Source organism: Chlorocebus sabaeus, chromosome 20, assembly GCF_047675955.1.
Source record: "Chlorocebus sabaeus isolate Y175 chromosome 20, mChlSab1.0.hap1, whole genome shotgun sequence".
Lineage (NCBI taxonomy): Eukaryota > Metazoa > Chordata > Mammalia > Primates > Cercopithecidae > Chlorocebus > Chlorocebus sabaeus.
In genome coordinates this window covers 13,729,983-13,752,111 of record NC_132923.1, presented here as the reverse complement: position 1 = coordinate 13,752,111, position 22,129 = coordinate 13,729,983, and the positions used below count along the sequence as shown (strand labels likewise).

Genomic DNA, 22,129 nt, shown 5'->3' with positions numbered 1-22,129 from the left:
CCTACCTTTTCCTTGGTCACCATTGCTGAGCACATGCTCCAGCCTCTCCCTCAGGCGGTCATTGAGGCTGACAGACTCCTCCAGGCGCTGGCGCAGTTTCTGGATCTCAGCAAGATTCTTTTCCAGCAGGTCGGCCGGTACTGCAAACCACCAAGACATAGGAGAGGTAGGAGGTGGGGAAGCCTGATCATCCCTGGGCAGCTGTGGGGCCTGCCTGTCATCTGTCTGCAAGATCTTTACCTATCTCTATCCTTCCGTCAGCTTATTCCTCTCTCCTAGGCATTCAGGAAGCACCAGGCAACTTTAGTTAAAGCTCCTGGGCTTTCAACCACAGGGTGGCCCCTGTGAGGAAACACCACAGGCCTCCTCCCAGACACAGATCACCAAGTACATCTAAGGGAGATGGACGTGGGGTGAGAAACTACTAAAGGCCTCTAGGCAGAACTGGCCTAGTAATGGGAAAGGCTGTCTACCTCCTGGGCATGGATAACAATCCAGAGAATCTCCCTCTCCATCTCATCCCTCTCCCCCATGATGATCCCAACTCAACAGCCTTTGAGATTCACTCACTTACAGAGAAAGACCAAGGTAAGTGCATATGAAATTAAACCAGGCTGTGAATAATGAGTAATAGTGAATGTTCTCCTTTAACCAGCTTTGGCAAAAAGGGAACATGAAAGAGCCTGGGGAGATGTCAGGATCTGAAGGGGGAACAGGAGAGAAGGGAACAATCTCCAAGGAAGGAAAAAGATGCACAGAGGGAGGAGGCTGAGAATAGGCTTTACCCACTGGGAGATTTTGCGTAGGGTCAGGTTTTTCTCTGAGAATTTAAAATGTCTTATTGCTATATTACCCAGGACACAGAAATGGAGCTACTTCAAGACATTTCTCTAAATAGCTGCACTCCTAGCTGCTGGGTGCCAGGATGCTTGGCTCCAATCCAAAAGCAATGTTTATGGGGGCAGGATTGGCTCGTGGTTGTATGCATGGTGTGTGTGAAAGAGTGGAAAGAGTGTGTAGGGGTGGGTGACTCTGTAGAAATAGTTTTCCATCTTACAGCAGCTCTTGACCTAAGGAAGACCTTCCCCATGGAATCTGAGCTTAGCATTCCAGGGCAGTCTTAATCTAGGCTTAAGAAGGTTGTAGTACAGAGAGAAGCCAGCATTTAAATGTGAGGTAACTTATCCTCCTTGTAGAGCACCTCAGAATGTCCCTGACTTCTCCTACTCTCCTGCCCAAAGTGAGTTCCTAGGTAGGATGACTAGGAGAGGGCACTTACAAAGAACCAGCACTGAGCTGGTTCTCACTGTCTGGCATATCCACATATTGTCCCATCATTTTTTATGAGCCAAGTTCTAACAGAGGAATCAAAAAATCCTCTGGCCAGGAAAGGAATGTGTCATTCCTATCAGTGGGCTCGATTTCACCAAGTGCATCTTTGTGTTTTACCAGAGGTTTCGGAGTTGGGCTGGTACAAACAGGAGAAGGAGGCTAGGTCTCCAGATGCATTCATTTTTTGAGGCCTCATCTCTTCCCATGGGCCACTGCTACAGTGTTCTAGTGTCCTGCTCAGCTGGCCAGTGCCGCTCGAAGGATGGAAGGGCTGAGCAGACCTGGCTCCTTGGTTGCTGGGCAAAGCAGCTGAATCAGCAGAAGTGGCAGCGCTGGCATCTGTCCAGAAAGGAATGTGAGTGAGAAACCAACAGGGAAGTCATAAATGAGTGTTTTAAAGGTAATTATAGTGAGTTGAATAGTGTCCTCCAAAAATTCATTCAGTGAATGAATTCATTCAGTTCACTTGGAACTTCAGAATGTGATCTTATTTGTAAATGGGGTTTTTGCAGATGTAATAAGCTAAGATGAGATGATACTCAATTGGGGGTATGTCTTAAATCCAACATGACTGATGTCCTTATGAGAAGAGAGGAGACACAGAGATAAAGAGACACACAGAGAGGAAGACCATGTAACAACAGAGGCAGAGATTGGGATGATGTGTCTACAAGCCAGGGGAACACTCCCAGAAACCACCAGAAGCTAGGAAGAGGCAAGGAAGAATCCTTCCCTGGAGCCTTCGGAGGGAGCATGGCCCTGCTGACTTCCTGATTTCGGACGTTTTAACCTCCAGAACTGTGAAAGAATACATTTCTGTTTGAAGACGCCCAGTTTGTGTTTCTTTGTGTTGGAAGTCCTCGAAAACTAATAAAGCAATCCATGGAATGAAGGCTAAGGCAGATGTCATCAGATTCATTTTCCAAGGACTCCCCATTTCACTCTAAAGTCACTGGTATTTATCAGCCTATGACATAAGCAGTAGTGGTTAGATGTGATATCTGAGCATCACAGCACACACAGGAAAAATATGGGGCCCCTCTCCTAGCTCCTTTTATGATTCCCAGTGCTGGAATGATCCTGGGGAGGTACTTCAGAAATGTTTCTTCTAATAGCAGGACTCACACCCAGTCCTAGGAGTTCAGACAGTGAGGGGTGAAGCATTTTGTTGGTCTGTAAACAGATGACTATTTATTCAACATTCTATGCCCTTGCCAGAAACACACCAGCTACTCCTTCCTGGGATTGTTTTACATTGAGGCTATTGAAGGAGGAGGGGAAAATGGCCCCACTTCTGGACAATGTGCAGAGAACCGAGACAGTGTTGCTTCCACTCCTAGTGGTTCTCGTTCTGGCCTCGGCTGACTCTGGACCTGCAGTGAAGCTGAGCGGGTGTCTAAGGCAAGTGGTGATTTGGATTCTACCTAGAATGGCTTTTGACACTGCAAAAATAATTCTTATGTACAGCTCACATTGTCTGGCTCCTATCCAAAGGACAGCTAGTGTACTGTTGCATAGGGGATTGTAGAATCAGAAAACACGTGGCATCTTACAGCTCAATGATGCCATAACAACATGGCCAGATCCTCTGGGCCCTTCATTACTGTCTCCCTTTGAGAGAAAAAACCCAGCTGGGGTGGCAGGGCCATAATTCAGAGAAAAGTTTGAGTCTTTCCCCTTTCAAGGATTATTATCAAGGGCTAAAGAATAGACAAGTTTCTCCTCTGAGCAGGTGGGAGTGAGGTTTCTGTTTGCCCTCAAAACATCATGTTCTTTCAGGAACTGTATATTTAAATCAGTATCCAGTATGTCTGTCCTTCTCCAGTTGATAAAATATCAGATACTAATTAGAATTACTCTGAAATAAAGAGTAAGGACAACTATGTTAAGTCTTTAATACAATGCCTGACTTAAAGTAGGAACTCAATCAAAATGTGATTCCCACCCCCTTTCAAACCTCCTTTATCTCAGAAAATCAGTTTACTCTCAACCATGGCCATAGGAAGTTCTAAGTTTTATCAGTAACAGTGATCAGTGTTTTAACATTCCCTGGCCATACCACATGGGGAACATGCCCTACACTGCAGATGGAAAGCAACAGAGACTAGACTTCTGTGAGGGAAATTTAGCCTCACAGTGTAATTGTCATGCCAGTGCACTACAGGTTGACTGTTCTAGAAATTCTGATTCAAAAAGCAAAGAGGAAGTGGTGATAAACAGTTGCCCCTCTGAAAGGACAGTGACTTCCAATGGGAAAGAGAAGGGCTTCAATCTCCCTCAGGAAAGATATTCGCAGCAAAAAGTAAGGCTGGTGCTCTCCAGATGCATCATTCCAGAGGCCACACCTCACTGCAGGCAGTGGCAAGGATTGCAGGTAAGGGAAACATGGGCTTGCCCTTCTGCCATCTCTCAGGGCAGTGCTGAGGTTGAAACAAGTGTCTCTGGGCAACTGAATCAAGGATGCACGTAAAAGTCCCATTGGCCCCTTGAAATAGGTGATGTACACATCAGGGGCAGCTCATCTATTTACAAATTCTTAGATAGAAGTGTAATATGTATAAGGTCTTGTCCCATCTTCAGAGGCCAGAACTCTGTGCTGGGTACACAGAGCAGAAAAAGTGAAATGAGAAAAACACTGGCTCTAGAAGCCTAGCAAAAGAGGTGCTGAGGAGTGAGCACCCTCTGTATGCAGCCCTTGACTTCTCAGGCTGCAGAGTGAAATACTCAGAACCTGAGCTTTGAGTCAGGTAGACTCAAAGTGTATGTTACCCCAAGCTACTTTGTCGTCAGTAAGTTCCTTAACTTTGCCGAGTCTCAGTGTCCTCCACTATAAAAGCAGAACACCACTACCTACTTGAGGGGATCACTGTGTCAATTAAATGAGGCAACATATATATAGTGGTCAATACTGTGAGCATAATAGGTGCTCAGTCAATGAGAAGTTCCTGTCTTTCTTTGGCTGCTATAATCTTAGAGGAAACATTTTGCTGCTTTGCTCCTCATTGTGAAATGAGAAACTGGAATAGTACCAGATCAAAACTCATTACGGGCTGGGCATGGTGGCTCATGCCTGTAAGCCCAGCACTTTGGGAGGCTGAGGCAGTTGGATCACCTGAGGTCAGAAGTTCGAGACCAGCCTGGCCAACATGGTCAAACCCTGTCTCTACTAAAAATATAAAAATTAACCGGGCGTGGTATCAAGTACCTGTAATCCCAGCTACTTGGGAGGCTGAGGCCGGAGAATCACTTGAACACAGGAGGCAGAGGTTGCAGTGAGCTGAGATTGCGCCACTGCACTCAAGCCTGGGCGACAACAGCAAAACTCTGTCTCAAAAACAACAACAACAACAACAACAAACCATATGGCTCATTCATTACCTAAAATAGCCACTTTAGAAAAAACATCAGCTACAGCCAGAGACTAAAAATAATTTCCTGGTATTGTCCACATTAGGATTTGATTCATACTGGCCTAAAACTTCAAACACTTTTCTCAGGAGGAAAATTAAAGAGAAAACTGAGCAGGAGAAAAAAACTTAATCTCCTCTTCCCATCTCTACCAAGGCTACCCCAAGGACCCTCTCAGGGAAATTCTCAGGAGGGACATGCTATGCTAGTTGGTGATATACTCAGCTTGAACCTCACAGCATGTCCCCATTTACTGATGGTTTAGAGGGTGTTGTAGCAAACTTATTAGGATGATGGATGGGGTCTGTAAATTCACAAATGATAAAGATGATTTAGTGGTGAACAAAAAGTAGGAACTGTGGCTGTTTACCCCAGGGATTCCAGGATCAGGTGCACAATGTTAGCAACACTCATTTTGCTAGTTTGAAAGATGACATAATTGTGTGCAGTGAAGAGGAACTATTTGCCCCCTTTCTCCCCTTCCCAACTCATGCCCCCCAAATTCAACACCATGTATGTGCCAGAGAGGATCTAGTGACTGATGACATGTGAGACCGGGAATGGAGAAAAGCTACCTGAAACCCTTGGGGCTTATGCTCAGCACTGAGTCCCAGAGCTATGTCCGACTAGCTACATCATGGTGGATCTATAGGGCCCGGCTGCAAAGATGCCACCTCTTGGCCTAGACAATGTGTGAGCACCGAAAAACTGGAGCCATGTGGGTACTCACTGACTACAGTCACTGAAGGACGCACTTCCTGCTTGTCAAGCTGTGGAGACGTGCTGCTCAGGGAGTGATGTGGGGCAGACCGGGTGTGGTTGTTGCACCAGATCTGGGGCTGAGTCTGGGACCGGGTATCCTGCTTGGTCTCTAGGACTTCTGTCACTTCACTCATATTATGCATCTTCCTCAAGATACTAGTGGGATAAGAAGGAAGAAAAAATAAAGGCCACCTAATGCCACAGCTGTACTAATCTGGAGGCTCACAGGAGAAGTAAAGGGGAGGTCAAGAGGATCATTCCTTCAGAGGAGAAGCCAAACAATTAATCTCTGTTTAGGGATAGAGTATGGAGGGAAGGCAGGGGGCAGGGAGAGCAGCAGTTGTCCGGTGCATTGGCTACAAACATCCTGAGGAAAAGAGAAGCTTTCATGGGCCCTTTAAATAACACTCATGCTTCCTTCACAAGACACCCAGAGACCCATAAGAGTTCAACTCCAGGTATGGGCATGGTGGCGCATGCCTGTAATCCCAGCAATCTGGGAGGCCAAGGCAGGAGAATTGCTTGAGCCCAGGAATTCAAGACCAAATTGAGAAACATAGTAGAGACCCTCTCTTTACAAAAAATAAAAATAAAAAATGAGCTGGGTGTAGTGGTGTGCACCTGTAGTCCCAGCTACTCAGGAGGCTGAGGAGGATGACTTGAGCCCAGGAGGTCAAGGATGCAGTGAGCAGTGACCGTGCCACTGCATTTCAGCCTGAGCAACAGAGCAAGACCTCATCTCAAAAATAAATTTTAAAAAATGTAAAAAGAAAAAAAAAAGTTCAACTCACTCTGTGAACATAGTTTTTTAAACAGTATTTGCCGTGGGCCGTTTAAAACGGATTCCCGGGGCAATGTAGCCTCACTGGTGTCTTGCAGTTTCTAGATCTCCTTCCCTAAGTATAGAGACACAGTATAAACTTCTGTTTGCAAGGAAAATTTGTAGCTGTTTAACATCTTCCAGCACTCCTTGGGTCACCCTTGAAGAAATCAGATATAATCTTACTCTGGTCTTTAAATAAGGGAAATCCCTGGAGGTTCAGAAGACTCCTAAGACCCAGATAGGTTAGAGCAGCTCTATATTACTAAACTGGTGATTTAATTGGTGAAAATAAAAGAATAATACATTTTTAAAAAAATTTTTTTAAATGAGACTGCCTTATCACTAAGGATACATAATGGTTTAATGAATAAATAAGCTATTTGTTTTTTACTGGCCGTGTATGCTACTATTTCTTTGAGCTTCTGGCTCTTGCTTCTGGATCCTTCACCAGATTATATCTTCGATAGCCCCTGAAAATGTGGAGTTACCTGAGAGTCGAAGGCACCTGTCCTACTTGATTCTTCTTACTTGTACAGTCATCTGAGAACAAAATTCAAAAGGACCAGTCATGCTTTAAGCGGATCTCATTTCCCAGACTGCAAACAAACACAGAGTTCTATCTGGGACCAGAGACCTAACTACCTGATGCTTGCCTTGATTCCAGGATACTCTGAATTTTCCCAGATCTTGGGTTAAGTCTTTAGAGAGCTTGCCTGGCAGGCTTTCCTGAGCCCACCATGAAGGTCATCATCTCCACTTGCTTTGCCCTGAGTCACAGCAAAAAGCTAAAAATGTCTTTATTCCCACAGATCATGGGACACGTATCCAGCTGCCCTCTGGACCACTCCAGTCAAAGCCTCCAAGTCCTGGCACAAGGCCGGCACCCAAACGCCTGGCTGTGTGTTCCACCATAGATTTCATGCAGAACCTTCTCCCTTCTCCAAGATAATAGACATCCCTGTCCCACCTGCCATGAGGAGACAGCACAGTGAACTTGCCTTCTGCTACTATATGCCCTTGGGTCCTCAGGGAGAAATTTCATGTAAAAAGGCTCCTGAAACAGCTAATTATCTCAACACCTTGTACTAGTACACACAGCGCCTAAACCATGCCAAAGTCAATATGATTCTTTTTCATTTTTTTGAAGTGTGCTGATTAATGTTACTTATTTAATCCCTAGAACAATCATGCAACATTCAAGGACTGGTATTATTTGACTTAATTTTTTAGGTAGAGAAACAGAAATCAAAATAAATATTAACCTGTCCAGAGCTAGTAAGGAACACATATAAGCTAGAGGTAGGGTCTTTGGATTCCCAGTTCAGGGCCCTTCCCAGTTCAGCTGCCCTTGTTCCTTCTGTCTTTCTGCCAATTAGTTTCAGATAAATACCATCATCCCCGGGGATGCCTCCTGCCCTCACAGTCATATTCCATGAGGGATGGAGGTGCTGGTGGTCATCATGGCATCCTCAACCCTTCTTCTTGGAGCTCCTCACCAGCCAGTCCTGACTCTGTCATGGTCTTAAGGTGGTAATTACAAAGCAGGACACCAGTTGAAAAGTGACGTGTGAATGGGGGTGGGATCCTGTGAACTTAGGACCTTGGGAAAGACTGAAAATCTTTCTAAGCTCTGCAGCCAACTTACCCGTGCTGAATTTTCTGGCAAGGCTCTCTGCCAGCTGGCTTCCTTTGGCCAGCTGCTCGCGGAAGTGCTGCTCCATATAGTGGTCAATGTTATTGCTGTGCAGTAGCTCCTCAAAGGCCTTTACTGTGTTCTTGACATGCTGGATGAGAAGCTCAGAGGCCACTCTGCCAAGCTTCATCTTCTGCCGTAGATGGGTTAACTCTCGAGCCTGATCCTGAATCAAGGAATGATACTTCCTAAAGTAGAAAAAAAGAAGTAAAGTTGGATAGGAATAACTGATAGGTTATAGCAATTTAGGAGAAGGGACTTGAGAGTATCACCAAGGGAGGCCACACACTGAATTCTAGCATCTGTTTAGTGTCCTGAATATGGTAAAAGGAATGAAGGAAATGAAAACAATCTTTATGTGAAAGATCCCTTCTAAGATTGTCATTTTCCCTGCCACTTGCTAAAGAAGAAAAATCGCATGATCATATTAATAGATGAAGAAAAAGCATTTGACAAAATTCAACACTCATTCATCATAAAAACTCTCAACAAAGTGGGAATAGAGGAGAACTTCCTCAACTTGATAAAGAACATCTATAGAAACTCTACATTAATGTCATACTAGAAACTAGAAGCTTTCTCACTAACATCAACAATAAGGCAAGGATTTCCTCTCTTACCACTCCTTTTCAACATCATACTGGAAATCCTAGCTAATGCAGTAAGATAAGCAAAGGAAATAAATGGTATACAGATTAGAAAAGACGAACTAAAACTGTCTTTGTTCACACATGATGCAGTTATCTATGTATTATACAAAATCTCCAACATGGTGAAACCTATCTTTACTGAAAATACAAAAATTAGCCAGGGGTGGTGACATGCACTTGTAATCCAGCTACTTGGGAGGCTGAGGCAGGAGAAGTGCTTGAACCCAGGAAGCGGAGGCTGCAGTGAGCTGAGATCATGCCACTCTGCACTCCACCCTGAGTGACAAAGTGAGACACTGATTCAAAAAAAAAAAAGAAAGAAAAGAAAAAGAAAAAGAAAAGAAAGAAAATATGAAAGAATTGTCAACAAAAATCTCCTGAAACTAGTAAGTGATTATGTCAAGGTAAAATCTTAACAAAACATGTACAAGATCTGTATGAGGAAAACTACATAACTGTTGAGATCACAGAAGCACCAAATACACAGAGAGATATTCTGTGTTCATGAACAGGAAGACTAAATATTGTCAAGACATCAGTTCTTCCCAACTTGATCTGAAGATTCAATGCAATACCAATCAAAATCTCAGCAAATAAATTTTGTGAATATCAACTAATAGATGCTAAGGTTTACATAGAGAGGCAAAAGACCCAGAATGGCCAACACAATATTGAAAAGGAACAGAGGGCTGATTTGACCTGGTTTCAAGACTTACTGTAAAGCTACAGTAATCAGGACAGTATGAGATTTGTGAAAGAATAGACAAATAAGTCAGTGGAACAGAATAGAGATTCCAGAAGACTCCAAAATATAGCAGATTGATCTTTGACAAAGGGACAAGGGCAATACAATGGACAAAAGTTGGTATTTTCAACAAATGGTGCTGGAACAACTGGACATCCACATGCAAAAAAAGTGAATCTAGACACAGACTTCACATTTTTCATGAAAACTTACTCAAAATGAATCATAGGCTTAAATGTAAAAGAGAAAATGATTAAAAACCCCTAAAAGATAACAACAGCAGAAAATCTAGATGACCTTGTGTTTGGTGATGACTTTTTATTTATTTTATTTATTGATCTAAAGATTCAATGCAATACCAATTTTAATTTAGAGACAGTCTCTAAATAAATAAATTATTTTATTTATTTGTTGGAGGGCATGATCATGGCTCACTGCAGCATAATCACACCATGGTGTGATCATGGTGTGATTATGGCTTACTGCAGCCAAACTCTTGGGCTCAAGTGATCCTCTTGCCTCAGCCTTCCAAAGCCTGTGATTATAGGTGTGAGCCACTGAGCCCAGTTATATGATTACTTTTCAGATATAACACAAAAGGCATGATCCATAAAAGAAATAACTGATAATCTGGACTTCATTAAAATTAAAAACTGCTGCTCTGCAAAAGACACGTCAAGAGAATGAGAAGACAACACACTGGGAGAAAATAATTGCAAAAGACATATCTGGTAAAGGACTATTATCTCAAATACACAAAGAACTCTTAAACTCAACAATAAGAAAATGAACAACACCATAAAAAATGAGCAAAAAACCCTGAACAGACACCTCACCAAAGATGACGGTAAATAAGAATATGAAAGGATGCTCAACATCATGTCCTTAGGGAAATGCAAATTAAAACAATAAGATACCACTCTACACCTATTAGAATGGCAAAATCCAGAACACTGATAACACCAAATGCTGGTAAGGATGTGGAACAACAGGTATTTTCATTCATCGCTGGTGGGAATGCAAAATAGTACAGCCACTTTGGAAGACAGTTTGGCATTTTCTTGTGAAACTAAACATACTGTTACCAAATGACCTAGCAATCTGCTCCTTAATATTTACCCAAATGAGGTGAAAACTTAACTTCACACAAAAACCTGCACATGATGTTTATAGCAGCTTTATTCATAACTGCAAAAACTTGGAAGCAACCAAGATATCCTTCAGTAGGTGAATGGATTCATTTTGGTACATGCAGTCAATGGAATATTATTTGGTACTAAAAAGAAATGAGTTATGAAGCCATGAAGACATGAAAGAACCTTAAGTGTGTATTACTAAGTGAAAGAAGCCAATCTAAAAAAGCTACATACTGTATGACTCTGACTATATGACACTATGGAATAGGTAAAACAGTGGAGACAGTAAAAAGATCAGTGGTTGTGAGGTGTTAGGGTGAAAAAGAGAACGAATAAGCAGAGCACAGAGGATTTTTAGGGCAGAGAGTAGTCATTCATTATAATAGTGGATACATGTCATTATACATTTATACTTGTGTCAAACCCTATAGGATATACACCACCAAGAATGAACCCCACTGTAAACTGTGGACTTTGGGTGACGATGAGTTAACGTAGGTTCATCAATTGTAACATATGTTATCACTCCGGGGCAAGATGTGGATAGTGAGGGAGGCTGTGTCTGTGCATGGGTAGGGGGCATATGGGAACTCTCTGTTACTTTCCACTCAATTTTGCTGTGAACTTAAAACTGCTCTTAAAAAGTCTATTAAAAAAAGAATGATCACAGGAGTATAATTTTTAAAAATATATTTGATAAAGTAGGTGTAGTGTAGGCTTTGCGAGAGCACAGGATTCTAATGTTATCTCTGCCAGAGGCTATTACGCAACTTTGATCAAATGACTGTCTCTTAGGGCCTAAGTGTTCTCGTTCTAAAATGATGAAATGAGACTAAACTGACTCTTGAGTTTTTTGGGTGTTTTGTTTTGTTTGAGATGGAATCTCGCTCTGTCATCCAGGCTGGAGTGCAGTGGTGCGATCTTGGCTCACAGCAATTTCCGCCTCCCGGGTTCAAGTAATTCTTCTGCCTCAGCCTTCTCAGTAGCTGGGATTACAGGAGCCCACCACCATGCCCAGCTAATTTTTGTATTTTTAGTAGAGACGGGATTTCACCATATTGGCCAGGCTGTCTCCAACTCCTGACCTCAAGTGATGCGCCCACCTCAACCTCCCAAAGTGCTGAGATTATAGGCGTGAGCCACTGCACCTGGCCTAGAGTTATTTTACCTCTAACTAATATTATTCTCTGGGTCAGTGAAATTTAAGTGGAATATATTGGGCAGTGACCTAATGGAGCATGAAGCAGGATTTGAATCACTTCCAAAGCTGTGCACCAACCACTTAGACAAATTAGTGATTTCAGTAACTTAGTAGTTCAGTAACTGGTGCTCACAGGCAAATGCGTAATGGATTAACCCCATATTATTTAAATGCTTCCAAAAAGCTATAGGAAAATGGCCATTAAAAACTAACTGACAAATCTAGCCAATGGGCCTCTATTTGACAATTCTGCAAGCTTATTTTGTAAATTGAGCTTATCAAAATTGCCATTCCAGAAGCCAGGACCTGAGTTTCCATAGGGGATGGAGTAGAATGGAGGGGCCTCTGTATAAATCTACCTCCTCGGGAACTGGGATGGTTCAGCATTCACCAGAGTAACATATGAAGAAATAGGAGATTCCTACATGTTCCTGGGGATCCAGAAGAGAGACTACTCATGTGACTGGAAGATTTCCAGCTCAGGTAACCATGAAGACCATATATTTGGTGAATACATGCAATGTTAGTTAGAATAAAACCAAATTTCTCTGAATAATATAAAGTCATTACTAATAAAACTTTAATAGATTTTTCTCTAAAGAAATTTCCAGGAAGGTGTTAAGAGAAAGTCCTACAATTAAGGTATGGAGGCTGGCTGCAGGCCCTGAAAGCTACTCTGACGATCTATGACTTAATGCTGATAGTGGGAAGTCTCTTACCCACTGCGGGATACAGAGGAGAATTCTGCTTCCTCAGGCTGAGGCTTCTGCTCACTCACTTCCTTCTCAGCAGGTCCCTTCTTCTCTGAGGGCTGATGCATCCCAGCCTTCAGCTGGGACATTTTCTCATGAAGAGTTCTTTTACAGCCGTCTTTGAAAGGAAGGACAGAGAAGAAAGATGTCTACGTCTCCACAATGGCCAGGCTTTTCTCCAAAGCTACCTAAAGAATTGTAACAAAATTATGGCTTCCAGAGGTTAGATTATTAGTGAAGATCCTGTAGGAGGATAGAATCTCAAGAGCAGAGCCTACCAGGAAGTAAAGAGTGAAGCGTACAACTTCCTCAGCCGTGAGGACCCAACAATCCACTGGGTAAAGGAAAGATGCAGCAAGTGCGGGGAGTGGGGTGGGGGGTGTTGTTATGAGGAGGATGTGGAGGTCCCACAGGTGTTGAGAAAAAACAGGCAAATGATGAAATAAATGAATGATAACAAATGGGGTTTAAACTGAGCTAAGGGATAAGTATTTTTGTTTCTTATAGTTGAGATAAGGTTCTTATAAAGTTCCCAGGGAATATCTCTTCAGAGGTCAGGAAGCATTTTTGCTTCCACAAGTTTTGAGAGTCATTTTGAGATGCCAGAGCTCAAATCCCATGTCACTGGGACATCAACAATAGTGCTATGGAGAAGACTCAGATTGCCAGCTCTTGAGTCACAATCACAGCATTAGAATGTGGAAGTAGCTGCAGAACCCAAGGAAGCCTTGCTTTCTGATAGCCACACTCAATGCAAGGCTGCCTGTTTCACCCTGGAGGTCTCTATATCAGTGGAGGCCACCCCTCAACAGCCGGCTCTAATGTTTGTGTACCCTTTTGCTTATATTGTCAACCAATTTCTAACCACAGTAAAATAACCTAAGTATACCTCTCCTTGAAAACATCAAAACATTTTCTCAGCAGACAATTTCAATAAAAACAATTCTTGTGGCTTTTCCTTAATTAATTTTTTTTAACTTCTACTGATTCTTACTGTTCCTTTTTAGGAACTCTCCAGGTTTTCACTTCCTACATTCTTTCAAGAGTATAGTGACTACAACTGGAGAATGATCATCTAAGTATGACTAATAAATTTAGCATCATGTTGTATTACCTTTTAATACATAATAAATAATATATCTCAATGCGATACTTGCTTCCTTTCCCTTGCAGTAGCAATCAATGTGTAGGGGTTTCATTTAATATGAGGTCAATTTTTACCTTCCAAACTCCCATCCCACCCACCTTTGCTTGCACTGATGGGAAGGCTCAGTCTATATCTGGTTTGCCCACATTCCTAGGCTATAGACTTCTAGGGCTCCCAATCTGAGAGGCACCATTTTTTTGGAAGGTACTGAATTTTAATTTCTGTCTCCTTTGCATCCTTACCAACGCAAACTGCTTTCAGCCACTCTCTGCTAGCCCCTCACCAGCACAGAGCTGAATTCACAAATGCCTTGAGGGGAAAACTTTTACCAAATGTTCAGTTCACATCTCAATTCACTCTAGAATCTTGGCTTTTCAAGTCAGAATACCAGGACAGCTTCACATGTCTACCCATTCCCCACCCCCATGAGGTTACTTAAAGTGCTGCTGTTTTCTCTGATTCTTAACCACTGCCCTCTCCCCAGCTTCTTAGCCTCTTGTCCCTTGCCAAGAACTAGCAAATGCCCTGAGGGGAAAAATTGTTTAATTCTAATGATCTTCTCTCTCTCTCTCTCTCTCTCTCCCCCAGCCCCCTTTCTGTAGCTGGCCCTGTGGATCCTAGCTTTTCAAAGACTTCAAACAGTATTCCTTTAAACAAGATTTTATCTACTTCTTTTCAAAGGGAGTGCTGGTTTGCTACAAAACTCTATCGTAACTGAAAGAGGAAATCTCCAAATTCCAGGTAAATCAAATTTTCTTACCTTGATTTCTGAAGAAAACAAACAAACAAAAAAAGAGGCCACTGGTAGGTACATACTTGCATTTTTCTTGTAATACTTAGGTAAGTCTGAATGGGTATTAAAGGCTCTTGCTAGAATCAAGTGCAAAAGATTGTCTACCATGAACTAAACAATCATGCCTGCCCAAGGTCCAAGAATTTGATAAGGTTGGATCCAGTTCCCTGGTGCACTAACAGAGATCCTGTAGGGGATAGAATCCTCCTATAGAATTCTATGTCTGCACTTTGAGTAGCTCCTTCAAGTAACCAGTTTTTCAGACACCTGGCCATTAATGTGGGGAGAAGAGGTCAACTAAACCATTGAACATTTCTAATTTATTTTAGGGAATGTTGAAAGTTCTCACTGGCACAGTTAGAAATGAAAACAAAGACATAATAATAATAATAATAATAATAATAATAACTGTTTCAAGAGCATTATCATATGACTGGCATGGTTCCTAAGTGCTTTACTGTCTAGTAACTTATTTAGTCCAAGTAACAACCCTACAAGATAGTGTTGATTTTTTTGTTTGGTTGTTGTTGTTGTTGCTGCTGTTGTTTGAGATGGAGTCTCTCTCTGTCACCCAGGCTGGAGTGTAGTGGCGTGATCTTGGCTCACTGCAACCTCTGCCTCCCAGGTTCAAGCGATTCTCCTACCTCAGCCTCCTAAACAGCTGGATGACAGGCCCCCACCATCCTGCCCAGCTAATTATTGTATTTTTAGTAGAGATGGGATTTGACCATGTTGGCCAGGCTGGTCTCAAACTCCTGATATCAGGAGATCTGCCTACTTTGGCCTCCCAAAGTGCTGGGATTACAGGCTGAGCCACCGCACCCAGTCAATAGTGTTGATTATTATAACTCCTTGTTGCAGGTGAGAACATTGCACTGAAAGACTGAACTTACCTTTCCAAGGGTCCCATCATCTCTATGAGATTGAGAGCCAGGACTCATCCAGACCCTTGCTCTGAGCCATTAGGCTTGGTGGGAACTAAGAAGATCTCACTAAGATGCGCATTCCCTCCTTCTTGCTCAGTGTGCAAGATTTCGAGGAGAAAATGGAAATTAAAAGTAAGACCTACAAGATGGCTATTATTTTAAAAAGAAGGAAAGAAAATTACCAGTGTTGGTGATGATGTGGAAAAATTGAAACCCCTGTGCACTGTTGTTGGGAATGTATTAGGTTGGTGCAAAAGTAACTGTGGTTTTTGTCATTACTTTTAACGGCAAAAATCGCAATTACTTTTGCACCAACCTAATAAAATGGTACAGCTACTGTGGAAAACCATATGGTGGTTACTCAAAATATTAAAAATAATATCACATGATCCAACAATTTTACTTCTGAATATATACTCAAAAGAACTGAAAGCAAGGAATCAAAGAGATATTTGTTCACCTACATCAATAGCAGTATTATAATAGCTAAAGAATGGAAACAACCCCAGTGTCCAACAGCAGGTAAATGAATAAACAAAATGTGGCAAATACCTGCAATGGAATATTACTCAGCCTTAAAAAAGAAAAGAAATTCGGACACATGCTACAACAGAGATGAACCTGAAGACATTATGCTAAGTGAAATAAACCAGTCACAAAGGGAAAAATACTACATAATTCTGCTTATATGAAGTACCTAGAGTAGTTAAATTCGTTAGAGACAGGAAATAGAAAGGTGGTTGTGCCAGGGGATAGGGAGGGAAGAATGGGAAATTAATGGGTATAGGGTTTAGGAACTTTAGTCTAAGAAAGTAGAATATTGGATGCCAGAAATTCAGTTTTCTTTCTGTTCCAAGATCCCCTTTAGCTAGAGCAATATATTGAAGTCAGAGTTCTTAGGGAAAATCATTGTGTATGGAGATCTTCCTGTGGATCAAATGTGACTCAATAGTAGATCAAAAGATATTCCACTTTTGCAGATATTGACACGTTGGACCCACAGGATTTTATCTAGTATTAGATAGATAAGATGTGAACCACTTCCCAACACTGCAGACTCAAATACTAGGAAATACTAAGAACCTCAAGACAAACAAATAGCCAATCCAAAAAGACTCACAGACTAGACAAGCTGTCAGCTACCACCTAACAGATAATGTATTCCTGTTAACCACTATCCCCAGATGTTCATTTCATAAAATCAAAAACAGAATTCTATATTGATCACTGATGGGAAAAAATAGTCGACAATGTACAAATGGGAGAGAGAAAAAAATACTTGTCTAAGAATTACATTTAGTGTCTAAAAGTCAAGTAGCTCAATTTCTGCTCATGAGATTCAACAGAGGAACTGAGGGAACATATGCCAATAACTGTGAGATTACAGGTCTACATGGAATGCCCGTAAGGTGCAGGATTCTATTAGCTGTAATGATATGTCTCACGTGGGCAAATCTTTGTGGAAATAGCAGGAAAAAAGAAAAACTGTCAAGGAATAATATAGAGACAGCGTGATGGTTAATTTTATGTGTTAACTTGGCTAGACCACAGTGCCCAGGTATGTGGTCAAATATGGTTTCTGAGAAAGGGTCTTTTGGATGAGAGTAACACTTACATTAGTAGACTTTGAGTAGAGCAGGTTGCCCTATGTCATGTGGGTGGACCTCATCCAATCAGGTGAAGGCCTGAACGGAATGAGATTGACCTTCCTGGAAGAAGAGGAAATTCTACCAACAGAATATCTTAGGACTGGCATAACAACTCTTCCCTGGGTCTCCAGCCTGCCTGCCTTGAACTTTCACAATCATGTGAGCGAATTCTTTAAAATAAATCAATAAAAATAGATAACAGATAGATGATTCTGTTTCTCTGGAGAACCTTGACTAATATAGATAGCATACTAATTCACCCTTGCCATTTACAGAGGAAAGAGTGGAGTAATAAATATCAGACACCAATAACGTTTTTCTTCCCTTGTGAAAGCTGCTTGGCACAAAGCTATTACGGGCGCGGTGGCTCAAGCCTGTAATCCCAGCACTTTGGGAGGCTGAGACGGGCGAATCACGAGGTCAGGAGATCGACACCATCCTGGCTAACCCGGCGAAACCCCGTCTCTACTAAAAAATACAAAAAATTAGCAGGGTGAGGTGGCGGGCGCCTGTAGTCCCAGTTACCCGGGAGGCTGAAGCGGGAGAATGGCATAAATCCAGGAGGCGGAGCTTGGAGTGAGCTGAGATCCGGCCACTGCACTCCAGCCTGGGCGACAGAGCAAGACTGCATCTCAAAAAAAAAAAAAAAAAAAAAAAAGAGGTGACTCTAGCCTGGTCTTCTCCAGACCTACTCACCACAGAAACAAATTATAGCTATACAAAATATCTTGAAGGTTTAGCTGAAGAGATGGGGAGATACCCTACTGCTCAATGTCTGTCATGTCACCTGTTGTACCTCCCCTTAGTTAAGTCAGGAGGGCAACACTCCTTTTATTTTTTATTTTATTTTGTATGTTTGTGCGTATGACATGGAGTCTCGCTCTGTGGCCCAGGCTGGAGTACAGTGGCATGATCTTGGCTCACTGCAACCCTGCTTCCCAGGTTCAAGTGATTCTTGTGCCTCAGCCTCCTGAGTAGATAAGATTACAGGCACAGGCCACCACACCCGGCTACTTTTTGTGTTTTTAGTAGAGATGGGGCTTTGCTATGTTGGCCAGGCTGGTCTGGAACTCCTGACCTCAGGTGATCCGTCCACCTTGGCCTCCCAAAGTGCTGGGATTACAGGTGTGAGCCACAGGGCCAGGCCCCTTTATTTATCAGACAGATGTATAGAAAAGTTTATTGCGCTACCAAGAGTTTGAAGAAAAGGATTCTCTGAGTTGGAAAAATAAATTGGAATATAAATTGGTACTACTTCTATAGAAGGCAAATTTACAGGGCTTATTAATTAAAATAAAAAATGTGTATCATAACCACTATGATACAGCAATTGCGCTTTCAGGACTCTACCCTATAGAAATCTGTGTGCAAATAGCAATAGATTTTACGCACATGTATGTATGTGCGTGTGAGATGGAGTCTCGCTCTGTGGCCCAGGCTGGAGTACAGTGGCGTGATCTTGGCTCACTGCAACCCCGCTTCCCAGGTTCAAGTGATTCTTGTGCCTCAAGCTCCTGAGTAGATAAGATTACAGGAAAATCATGGAACCAACTTAATTTCAAAAACAACATGTAAAGGATTAGATGATGGAATAAACAAAAGAAGAAATGCCTTCATCAAAAATAATGCAGAGGGCAATAATAGTCTTGATTCTACTGATAACATTATTGATCAAGCAACTATTAAATCTAGGCACATCCTGCAAATGAGGTATTATTACCATCCTCATATTACAGTTGAAAAAATATTGAGGTACAAATAGCTTGTCAACAGCCCAAGGGCACAGACAAAGAGAAACAATATTTCACCCAGAAGCCCTGAACAGATCACACACAGTTTCTCTTGTTCCTTGGTCCAAGGAACTTCTGTACCCTCCAATTACATTTCTTCTTGGAGGATGAGAAGCAGCCACTAGATGACAGGAGGGGAAGTGAGGTATGTAGTCTTCAAGGGAGCAGACCACCTTGGGAGTTATAAAAGGGTACAGACGCCTCTGGGTGGGGTCGAACCACCAACCTTTTGGTTAACAGCCAAACGCGCTAACCGATTGCGCCACAGAGACACAGCTAAGCTTCTGCTTTCGTTCTAAAAGAGGGAAAGCTGTCACTAAACGCTAGCTAACACCATGCGCCTTTTGCAAAATGACTTTTGCAAAGAGTAATACTCTTTTGGAGAGTAATCTCCAAAGCCTCAGAAAGCCGGAACAGTCAGAACGACGAATCCACTTGCTTGTCAAGTTTGAAACCTGTGCGTTGGGTGATTCCGAAACGCCCCACGCCCCGCCTTGTCCCCTCACCTAACTCAGAAGCCAGCGCCTCCGGAGACGCCGGGGTCGCGGCTCCTGTTAGAGCGACTTGGGCCCCAGGGAAGCTGAAACGCCCAGGGCGCTCAATTAGGACTAGTTGAATTAATAATACATTTGAGAGACTGAATATATAATCAGACAATGGCCAGACTATACATAAAAATAGAACTCTGATCCACTACCTGGGGCCACCTGTCCAGGAAATCAACTTCCTTATCTACAAATAAACAACCGGGGAAGCCAGCCTGCTATTATATAAGTCAGACTCACGGGGAGCAGTTATCTGTAGTAACAAACAATAACTTCCATAACAATCGGCTCCAAATGGCCAGAGCTTGGTTAGTAACTGACACTCTCCCTAATTTATCTTCCCACTTGCAACTTAGGACGAACCAGGGAAAGCCAAATATGCACCCGTAACCAAGCACACAGGATGTCCCCCTTCTAGTTAGCCCCCTCCCCCACACCAACAGCCTCCAATCAGGGCACACCTGAAGCCTTCCCTTTCCTCAGCTATAAAGCTGTCCCACTCCTCTGCCTGCCTTCTAAGCTCTGCCAAAATGCAAGTGCCGCTGGCTGATGCCCTAGTGTCAGAATAAATAACCATTGCTTTTTTCATTTGATTGGCCTTCATTTTCACACTTTGTCATCTTTAAGCTTTTAGTCCTTTGAAGAATTTTGAGAGTGGAAAATAAATGAAAGGTTTTTTTCAAAGTGGGGAGTTCTTTTTTTAAAGGCTTTATTCTGGTCAACAGATTTCCAAGTGTGCAATGTCCCATGGGGTAGGCCATAAAGGGGCCTAGAGTGCACCATCTGCGCTGCTGCAGCTCCTGGCTCTCAACAGATCTGAGATCTAAGGGGTCTGTGGGGTCAGTGGGCAAGATCAGGAAAGGGGCAGGGACCAAAGGAGATATGAAGAGGGAAACAACAGGGACAATGAGACCTCCCAGGAGACTTGTGCAGAGGCAAAGGCTGGATCCTGAGAGATGAGAGTTGTTTTTGTCATCTATTTGAATGGGAAGAAATAGAAAAAGGACATGAAAGAGGAAAAAAACACAAGAACTTGTAGCTATCCAAGAACAAAACAGGAAAATATTGTGGATATGTTTGCATCAAAAATATTAAAAGCAGCCCACTGGCAACCCCAGGTTTGTGATGCACCATGATAGTATAACAGCACTCTTCGTTGTGGCCGAAGCAACCTTGGCTGGAATTGGAGCCGCAGTAGCATCTGGCTTCCTTCTTGGCAAGATTTGGTATGTGTTACAGTTTCACTTTTTAAATCCCCTTACCAACTGCACCCAATAGCTGTGGTCAGAGAGTAGGGCTGTGTCTCCCTGCAACGCAGTCAGGACAAGAGAAGGAAATCCCCACGGTGCACTGACCTAGGGCAGAGTCTTTGGGGAAGGTTAGAAGGGGCCGTGTGTCTGAGCATGTGCAGGAACCATCTCAAAAGATAAAGAGCTCTGACTCTCTAGGAGCCTTGTCTGTAGCTTCAACTGATGTAATGGTGTGGTAATAACCATTTTTCTGGCTGAGATATTTCAAAGGTCAGTAAGGCCTTTTTAGATGCAATGACAATGAGCTTTGTATGAGTTCTCATTCAACAGGGTATTTTACAATAAAATCTGATACTGTAAAACCCAATAAATGTAATAGAACCTAAACTGGATGCCATCCTCCACCTCCCCCACCCCATTTTTTGGTGGGGGGAGGGGAGCTAATAGTACATTACTGAAGTATAATTGACATAGAGTAAAATGCACAAATCTTAAGGGCATAGAAATGTAACCATCACCTAGATCAAGTTATAGAAAATTTCCATCAGCCCAGAAAGGTCAATAACCTCCTGTAGATTCCCACCTACCTTCCTTTCACTTAGGCAAACCATCCTGATTTCTATCTTCACAGATGAATGTTGACTGTTTCTGAAATTCACATAAATGAATATACATTTTTGTGTCTGACTTCTAATTTCATGCGGCATAATGTTTTTGATATGCATCCATGTTTTGAGTATATTATTTTGGTGTTATTAATGACAATTAATTCTGTGTGGTTGACTGGGTTATTTCCAATTCTGGCTCTCATGAGCAAAGCTGCTATATTCTACTACGATTCTTTTTGTAGACATGTGCACTCATTTTTCTTGAGTTTGTTTATACTTTGAAGTGGAGTGGCTGGGACATGGAGTAGGTCTAAATTTAACTTTATTATAAACTGCCAAACAGTTGTCCAAAGCGGTTGTGCTATTTTACCTTCTCACCAGCAACGAGAGTTATAGTTACTCCACATTCTTGTCAGTACTTCTTGTCTTTCAAGATTCTTCCATTCAAGCTGTTAAAATACCTTAAACTGAGTAGCTTACAAACAACAGAAATTTGTTTCTCACAGTTCTGGAGGCTGGGAAGTCCAAGTTCAAGGTGCCAGCAGATTTTGTGTCTGATGAGGGCTCACTCTCTGGTTCATAGGCTATGCCTTCTCCATGTGTCCTCATATGGTGGAAGGGCAAACAAGCTCCCTCCAGCCTCTTTTATAAAGATATTAATCCTATGCATGAAGGCAGAGTCCTCATGATCTGATCAGCTTCCAAGGGCCTAAACTTCCTATTACCACCAACTTGGGGATTAGGAGTTAAATAAATTTGGTGGCGGGATGCAGACACACAAACATTCAGACCATAGCAGTGCATAAAGGTAGCTCATCACTGAAGTTTTAATTTGTGTTTCCCTAATAAGTAATGATTTTGAACATTTTTTCTTATGTCTTTTGGCCATTTAGAAATTTTGTGTGTGTGAAGAAAGCCT

General features: G+C 42.4%; 1 non-coding gene across 1 annotated transcript; it reads right to left on the bottom strand.

Moving 5' to 3' along the window:
- Nucleotides 1-19,005: 19,005 nt before the first annotated feature.
- TRNAN-GUU (transfer RNA asparagine (anticodon GUU)) lies at nucleotides 19,006-19,079 on the bottom strand. The gene has a single exon. It is a non-coding gene; the product is annotated as a tRNA-Asn (tRNA).
- Nucleotides 19,080-22,129: the final 3,050 nt, after the last annotated feature.